Raw genomic sequence first — 10,084 nt, forward strand, 5'->3', positions numbered from 1 at the left:
AATTTTTCTTTTTTAAGAATTAAGTAATGAAAATGATTATTAATATTAAATTAACTTTTTATAATCAGTGTTGATTTAAATTTTTAAAATTAATTTGAAAAATAATAATAGCAGATATTTTACAATACAATCTAATAGTTGACCTACGAATTAAGTATATACAGTAATGTCGTAAAAATATTATTTCTTTTATGAAAAATTTAAAAATGTAGTTTAATCGATAAATTTAAAATTTATATAAAAATTTATTATAAATAGTATTTTTGAATTTAGTATGATTTAATTTAAATAATGTAAAAGTGGGGTGCATTAAATCTAGTTGGGAGTTAATAGATTTGATATTTTATTATTTTTAAAATTTATTAAGAGTAGAAACAGCATAGAATTAAATTATTATTGGTTTCAGTGTGTATATCGTTTTTACCGGTAAGGATAGTGTTCCTGGTGTACCGTTACGAAGCTCTTTATCGCGTTAGTTACGATGCGACACTATCTTTCTTTAGTGTACTATGCTTTCACGGATGTCTAGTACGCGTCACTGTAGTAGTTCATTTTACCGACACATTCGCTTACCGTTTGAGGTAAATTATACGTACCATTTGTCTCGCAACAGACTATTCTTATCCTCGAAACGTTTTATAACAATGTTAACAATATTCATGCAGCATATATAGAATTAAAATAGTAACACCTAGATCTACATATATATATATACACACACACACACGTATATGTATTCAATTTAAATAAATAAAATTTTTATTGTTCAATTAAATAAAATTACATTTCAATTAATATATACTATTGTAATTTCCGTTTTTACTTTTTTGAGAAATAATTAATACAAATGATAATAATAATTAATATTAATTTAAATTTTTACAATTAATTTGAAAAATACTAATATTAAATATTTTATAATAGAATTTAATAGTTGCTCTATCAATTAAATATTTATATTAATGTCGTATATATATTATTTCTCTTACAAAAAATTTAAAAAATTAATTCAATCGAGAAGTTTAAAATTTGTATAAAAATTTATTCTAAATAGTACATATGAATTTAGAATAATTTAATTTAAATACTTTAAAAGTAGGGAGCTTTAAATCTAGTTTGGGGTTAATAGATTTAATATTATGCTATTTTTTAAATTTATTAAAAGTGGAATCAGTATAGAATTCAATTATTACTGGTTTCAGTATGTGTAAACGTACATTATACGAGGAAACCGAAATTAGAATTTTTGCAGATTGAGAGATTAATGAACAATAATATACTTAGAACCTTTTTGAAAGATTTTATACTAGACTATAATGTATATTATATATATATTTATATATATATACATATAAAACAGATGAAATATATATATACAATAGATTATCAGATGCTCCTTTTAACATGTCGATCCGTAACCTTGAATTTCTTTAGAATCTTTAACCTCAAAATGTAGTTCGGTAGTAGAAAACGAAGAGTAATTTGAAAAACACTATCGCGCAATGAGTTTGAAATTTGCGTCGTCTATGTGTCGTACTCTGCTTTAAAATATATCACACTCAATTTGATTATTCATTATTAAATACAATTATTAAAGCTAAAGTATATGCATCATATCCTTAAGAAAAATAATAATTTAATTATCAAAAACTTCGTTGCAATGTGCTTGAGTGGAGAACAGTATTAACCATCACACATTGCAGTGTTGTATCGTTTACGCGTAATTCGCGTCAAACTCTGCCGTACAGAGAAACAGCCGCGCACAAAATTCAACCGTACCTAAGAGGTTAATGTAGTAAACAACAAGTCCTCTTGCGTTTGTAGTACATCGACTCGTCGCTGGGCGGCCTATAAGATATTAGTTTTCTCACTAATGTTCGCAAATGTAGAATGTATATACGGGAAACAAATCACACGTTACCCGGGTCCTTCAGCAGTGCATATGCCAAAGGCGTGTGTAATATTATGCGTTACAACTCTGTTTTGGCCGCGCACACTGATACGCATATAGCTTTGTGTGTGTTAGTTTGCGACTATTTGCATCACAGGATCCGTCAACAAACGAAGATGGAAAGCAATTTGGCAAGAAGAGGAGGGACAAGCAGCACTAACAGAGTAGCCAAACGCGTGTAATTCTTATAATTGATATAATTGTTATAATGTCATAATGTTATAATTGTTATATTGTTATATATATATCTTGTAAAACACATATTAGCAAAATAAAACAATTTTTTTTATATTATCATCTCTAAATATAATGAAAGTATTCCTTGTGTACCGTTACGAAGCTCTTTAACGCGTTAGCTACGATGCGACACTATCTCTCTTTAGTGTACTATGCTTTCACGGATGTCTGGTACGCGTCACTGTAGTAGTTCAATCTACCGACACATTCGCTTACCGTTTGAGGTAAATTATACGTACCATTTGTCTCGCAACAGACTATTCTTATCTTCGAAATGTTTTATAACAATGTTAACAATATTCATGCAGCATGTATAGAATTAAAATAGTAACACCTAGATCTATATATATATATGTCGGAGATGAAAGAACGCCGGAGCTCCTCCTTGGATTCGCGGGAATACCGCAACCCTGTAACTTAGATTAAACAAATGCCGCTCCGATTGTTCGAGATTTATGATCATGAGCTTGGGCTCGAGGCGACAATCAGTCGCCGAACGTAGCCGCGGTCAAAGGGATGAACGTTTTATCTAACAAAGGCACAGAGTAACTCTATTCCTCTCCTTAAAAGAAATAGTCGTAGCGACACGTGGCAGTAAATACTTCAATAGTTTCTATCCCGCGGCCCGCCACACGCAGATTTTGTCCTCCGAGTAAGATGATCGCCGGGTGTCGGCAGGCCTTTGCGGCGTATGTTTAGCTAACGTGAGGACCCGCTATAGATCTTAAGATTTAGTCAAGCGAAGTCCGTCAAATAGACTTTGTTGCAACTACGGGAAGATAGGAGAAACCTATCCTCCACGAGCGTTGCCCCCCGTCAACAACCTCCCCTCAAGGGCGGCCAGCATCTCTTTCAAAATGCCGATATGGAGATCGACCAATTAGCAATAGCGCTAATTTCCCTCTCCTTTGGAACGAAAGCTTTCTTTGACGAATTCGAGGATCTCATATCCTTAGAACCACCCAATATAGTTTTCCTCGACGACATCGTCGAGACGGAGAGGCATTCTTTGGTACGATCTCATCGACGAATGACAGTGCCGCCTTACAACCAGTGAATATCACACATCTAGTTAACAGAGAGAGTTAGACTTGAACTGTGCGAGAACATACGTTTACCATCCCGTGACCGCGGATTCGTTTCGAACCTAAGGTCATTATCACTAGTGCTACGAGTGCTTAATCTTGTTAATAAGCCTGTGCTAATAAACTCTCCGTTGTATCACAACAATGGCAAATTCTAATGAAAATCCATCAAACGCCCATCTCCTTAATCCTGACTCCAATCCGACATATATATACACACACACACACGTATATATATTCAATTTAAATAAATAAAATTTTCATTGTTCAATTTAATAAAATTACATTTCAATAAATATATACTATTGTAATTTCAATTTTTCTTTTTTAAGAATTAATTAATGAAAATGATTATTAATATTAAATTAAATTTTTATAATCAGTGTTGATTTAAATTTTTAAAATTAATTTGAAAAATAATAATAGCAAATATTTTACAATACAATCTAATAGTTGACCTACGAATTAAGTATATACAGTAATGTCGTAAAAATATTATTTCTTTTATGAAAAATTTAAAAATGTAGTTTAATCGATAAATTTAAAATTTATATAAAAATTTATTATAAATAGTATTTTTGAATTTAGTATGATTTAATTTAAATAACGTAAAAGTGGGGTGCATTAAATCTAGTTGGGAGTTAATAGATTTGATATTTTATTATTTTTAAAATTTATTAAGAGTAGAAACAGCATAGAATTAAATTATTTTTGGTTTCAGTATGTGTATCGTTTCTACCGGTAAGGAGAGTGTTCCTGGTGTATCGTTACCAAGCTCTTTATCGCGCTAGCTACGATGCGACACTATCTTTCTTTAGTGTACTATGCTTTCACGGATGTCTAGTACGCGTCTCTGTAGCAGTTCAATCTACCGACACATTCGCTTACCGTTTGAGGTAAATTATACGTACCATTTGTCTCGCAACAGACTATTCTTATCCTCGAAATGTTTTATAACAATGTTAAAGATATTCATGCAGAATATATAGAATTAATATAGTAATGCCTATATCTATATATATACACACACACACTCACGTATATGCGTTAAATTTAAATAAATTAAATCTTTATTGTTCAATTTAATAAAATTACATTTAAATAAATATATACTATTGTATTTTCCGTTTTTACTTTTTTGAGAAATAATTAATACAAATGATAATAATAATTAATATTAATTTAAATTTTTAAAATTAATTTGAAAAATGCTAATATTAAATATTTTATAATAGAATTTAATAGTTGCTCTATCAATTAAATATTTGAATTAATGTTGTATATATATTATTTCTCTTACAAAAAATTTAAAAAATTAATTCAATCGAGAAGTTTAAAATTTGTATAAAAATTTATTCTAAATAGTACATATGAATTTAGAATAATTTAATTTAAATACTTTAAAAGTAGGGAGCTTTAAATCTAGTTTGGGGTTAATAGATTTAATATTTTGCTATTTTTTAAATTTACTAAAAGTGGAATCAGTATAGAATTCAATTATTACTGGTTTCAGTATGTGTAAACGTACATTATACGAGTAAACCGAAATTAGAATTTTTGCAGATTGAGAGATTAATGAACAATAATATAGTTAGAACCTTTTTGAAAGATTTTATACTAGACTATAATGTATATTATATATATATTTATATATATATACATATAAAACAGATGAAATATATATATACAATAGATTATCAGATGCTCCTTTTAACATGTCGATCCGTGCCCTTGAATTTCTTTAGAATCTTTAACCTCAAAATGTAGTTCGGAAATAGAAAACGAAGAGCAATTTGAAAAACACTAACGCGCAATGAGTTTGAAATTTGCGTCGTCTATGTGTCGTACTCTGCTTTAAAATATATCACACTCAATTTGATTATTCATTATTAAATACAATTATTAAAGCTAAAGTATATGCATCATATCCTTAAGAAAAATAATAATTTAATTATCAAAAACTTCGTTGCAATGTGCTTGAGTGGAGAACAGTATTATCCATCACACATTGCAGTGTTGTATCGTTTACGCGTTATTCGCGTCAAACTCTGCCGTACAGAGAAACAGCCGCGCACAAAATTCAACCGTACCTAAGAGGTTAATGTAGTAAACAACAAGTCCTCTTGCGTTTGTAGTACATCGACTCGTCGCTGGGCGGCCTATAAGATATTAGTTTTCTCACTAATGTTCGCAAATGTAGAATGTATATACGGGAAACAAATCACACGTTACCCGGGTCATTCAGCAGTTTATATGCCAAAGGTGTGTGTAATATTATGCGTTACAACTCTGTTTTGGCCGCGCACACTGACACGCATATAGCTGTGTGTGTGTTAGTTTGCGACTATTTGCATCACAGAATCCGTCAACAAACGAAGATGGAATGCAATTTGGCAAGAAGAGGAGGGACAAGCAGCACTAACAGAGTAGCCAAACGCGTGTAATTCTTATAATTGATATAATTGTTATAATGTCATAATGTTATTATTGTTATATTGTTATATATATATATATATCTTGTAAAACACATATTAGCAAAATAAAACAATTTTTTTTATATTATCATCTCTAAATATAATGAAAGTATTCCTTGTGTACCGTTACGAAGCTCTTTAACGCGTTAGCTACGATGCGACACTATCTCTCTTTAGTGTACTATGCTTTCACGGATGTCTGGTACGCGTCACTGTAGTAGTTCATTTTACCGACACATTCGCTTACCGTTTGAGGTAAATTATACGTACCATTTGTCTCGCAACAGACTATTCTTATCTTCGAAATGTTTTATAACAATGTTAACAATATTCATGCAGCATGTATAGAATTAAAATAGTAACACCTAGATCTATATATATATATGTCGGAGATGAAAGAACGCCGGAGCTCCTCCTTGGATTCGCGGGAATACCGCAACCCTGTAACTTAGATTAAACAAATGCCGCTCCGATTGTTCGAGATTTATGAGCATGAGCTTGGGCTTGAGGCGACAATCAGTCGCCGAACGTAGCCGCGGTCAAAGGGATGAACGTTTTATCTAACAAAGGCACAGAGTAACTCTATTCCTCTCCTTAAAAGAAATAGTCGTAGCGACACGTGGCAGTAAATACTTCAATAGTTTCTATCCCGCGGCCCACCACACGCAGATTTTGTCCTCCGAGTAAGATGATCGCCGGGTGTCGGCATGCCTTTGCGGCGTATGTTTAGCTAACGTGAGGACCCGCTATAGATCTTAAGATTTAGTCAAGCGAAGTCCGTCAAATAGACTTTGTTGCAACTACGGGAAGATAGGAGAAACCTATCCTCCACGAGCGTTGCCCCCCGTCAACAACCTCCCCTCAAGGGCGGCCAGCATCTCTTTCAAAATGCCGATATGGAGATCGACCAATTAGCAATAGCGCTAATTTCCCTCTCCTTTGGAACGAAAGCTTTCTTTGACGAATTCGAGGATCTTATATCCTTAGAACCACCCAATATAGTTTTCCTCGACGACATCGTCGAGACGGAGAGGCATTCTTTGGTACGATCTCATCGACGAATGACAGTGCCGCCTTACAACCAGTGAATATCACACATCTAGTTAACAGAGAGAGTTAGACTTGAACTGTGCGAGAACATACGTTTACCATCCCGTGACCGCGGATTCGTTTCGAACCTAAGGTCATTATCACTAGTGCTACGAGTGCTTAATCTTGTTAATAAGCCTGTGCTAATAAACTCTCCGTTGTATCACAACAATGGCAAATTCTAATGAAAATCCATCAAACGCCCATCTCCTTAATCCTGACTCCAATCCGACATATATATACACACACACACACGTATATATATTCAATTTAAATAAATAAAATTTTCATTGTTCAATTTAATAAAATTACATTTCAATAAATATATACTATTGTAATTTCAATTTTTCTTTTCTAAGAATTAATTAATGAAAATGATTATCGATATTAAATTAAATTTTTATAATCAGTGTTGATTAAAATTTTTAAAATTAATTTGAAAAGTAATAATAGCAAATATTTTACAATACAATCTAATAGTTGACCTATCAATTAAGTATATACAGTAATGTCGTAAATATATTATTTCTGTTATAAAAAATTCAAAAATGTAGTTTAATCGAAAAATTTAAAATTTATGTAAAAATTTATTATGAATAGTATTTTTGAATTTAGTATGATTTAATTTAAATAACGTAAAAGTGGGGTGCATTAAATCTAGTTGGGAGTTAATAGATTTGATATTTTATTATTTTTAAAATTTATTAAGAGTAGAAACAGCATAGAATTAAATTATTTTTGGTTTCAGTATGTGTATCGTTTCTACCGGTAAGGAGAGTGTTCCTGGTGTATCGTTACCAAGCTCTTTATCGCGCTAGCTACGATGCGACACTATCTTTCTTTAGTGTACTATGCTTTCACGGATGTCTAGTACGCGTCTCTGTAGCAGTTCAATCTACCGACACATTCGCTTACCGTTTGAGGTAAATTATACGTACCATTTGTCTCGCAACAGACTATTCTTATCCTCGAAATATTTTATAACAATGTTAAAGATATTCATGCAGAATATATAGAATTAATATAGTAATGCCTATATCTATATATATACACACACACACACACGTATATATATTAAATTTAAATAAATTAAATTTTTATTGTTCAATTTAATATAATGACATTTAAATAAATATATACTACTGTAATTTCCGTTTTTACTTTTTTGAGAAATAATTAATACAAATGATAATAATAATTAATATTAATTTAAATTTTTACAATTAATTTGAAAAATACTAATATTAAATGTTTTATAATAGAATTTAATAGTTGCTCTATCAATTAAATATTTATATTAATGTCGTATATATATTATTTCTCTTACAAAAAATTTAAAAAATTAATTCAATCGAGAAGTTTAAAATTTGTATAAAAATTTATTCTAAATAGTACATATGAATTTAGAATAATTTAATTTAAATACTTTAAAAGTAGGGAGCTTTAAATCTAGTTTGGGGTTAATAGATTTAATATTTTGCTATTTTTTAAATTTATTAAAAGTGGAATCAGTATAGAATTCAATTATTACTGGTTTCAGTATGTGTAAACGTACATTATACGAGGAGACCGAAATTAGAATTTTTGCAGATTGAGAGATTAATGAACAATAATATACTTAGAACCTTTTTGAAAGATTTTATACTAGACTATAATGTATATTATATATATATTTATATATATATACATATAAAACAGATGAAATATATATATACAATAGATTATCAGATGCTCCTTTTAACATGTCGATCCGTAACCTTGAATTTCTTTAGAATCTTTAACCTCAAAATGTAGTTCGGTAGTAGAAAACGAAGAGTAATTTGAAAAACACTATCGCGCAATGAGTTTGAAATTTGCGTCGTCTATGTGTCGTACTCTGCTTTAAAATATATCACACTCAATTTGATTATTCATTATTAAATACAATTATTAAAGCTAAAGTATATGCATCATATCCTTAAGAAAAATAATAATTTAATTATCAAAAACTTCGTTGCAATGTGCTTGAGTGGAGAACAGTATTAACCATCACACATTGCAGTGTTGTATCGTTTACGCGTAATTCGCGTCAAACTCTGCCGTACAGAGAAACAGCCGCGCACAAAATTCAACCGTACCTAAGAGGTTAATGTAGTAAACAACAAGTCCTCTTGCGTTTGTAGTACATCGACTCGTCGCTGGGCGGCCTATAAGATATTAGTTTTCTCACTAATGTTCGCAAATGTAGAATGTATATACGGGAAACAAATCACACGTTACCCGGGTCCTTCAGCAGTGCATATGCCAAAGGCGTGTGTAATATTATGCGTTACAACTCTGTTTTGGCCGCGCACACTGATACGCATATAGCTTTGTGTGTGTTAGTTTGCGACTATTTGCATCACAGGATCCGTCAACAAACGAAGATGGAAAGCAATTTGGCAAGAAGAGGAGGGACAAGCAGCACTAACAGAGTAGCCAAACGCGTGTAATTCTTATAATTGATATAATTGTTATAATGTCATAATGTTATAATTGTTATATTGTTATATATATATCTTGTAAAACACATATTAGCAAAATAAAACAATTTTTTTTATATTATCATCTCTAAATATAATGAAAGTATTCCTTGTGTACCGTTACGAAGCTCTTTAACGCGTTAGCTACGATGCGACACTATCTCTCTTTAGTGTACTATGCTTTCACGGATGTCTGGTACGCGTCACTGTAGTAGTTCAATCTACCGACACATTCGCTTACCGTTTGAGGTAAATTATACGTACCATTTGTCTCGCAACAGACTATTCTTATCTTCGAAATGTTTTATAACAATGTTAACAATATTCATGCAGCATGTATAGAATTAAAATAGTAACACCTAGATCTATATATATATATGTCGGAGATGAAAGAACGCCGGAGCTCCTCCTTGGATTCGCGGGAATACCGCAACCCTGTAACTTAGATTAAACAAATGCCGCTCCGATTGTTCGAGATTTATGATCATGAGCTTGGGCTCGAGGCGACAATCAGTCGCCGAACGTAGCCGCGGTCAAAGGGATGAACGTTTTATCTAACAAAGGCACAGAGTAACTCTATTCCTCTCCTTAAAAGAAATAGTCGTAGCGACACGTGGCAGTAAATACTTCAATAGTTTCTATCCCGCGGCCCGCCACACGCAGATTTTGTCCTCCGAGTAAGATGATCGCCGGGTGTCGGCATGCCTTTGCGGCGTATGTTTAGCTAACGTGAGGACCCGCTATAGA

The sequence above is a fragment of the Bombus terrestris genome, unplaced genomic scaffold, assembly GCF_910591885.1.
Source record: "Bombus terrestris unplaced genomic scaffold, iyBomTerr1.2, whole genome shotgun sequence".
NCBI classification, from domain to species: Eukaryota; Metazoa; Arthropoda; class Insecta; order Hymenoptera; family Apidae; genus Bombus; species Bombus terrestris.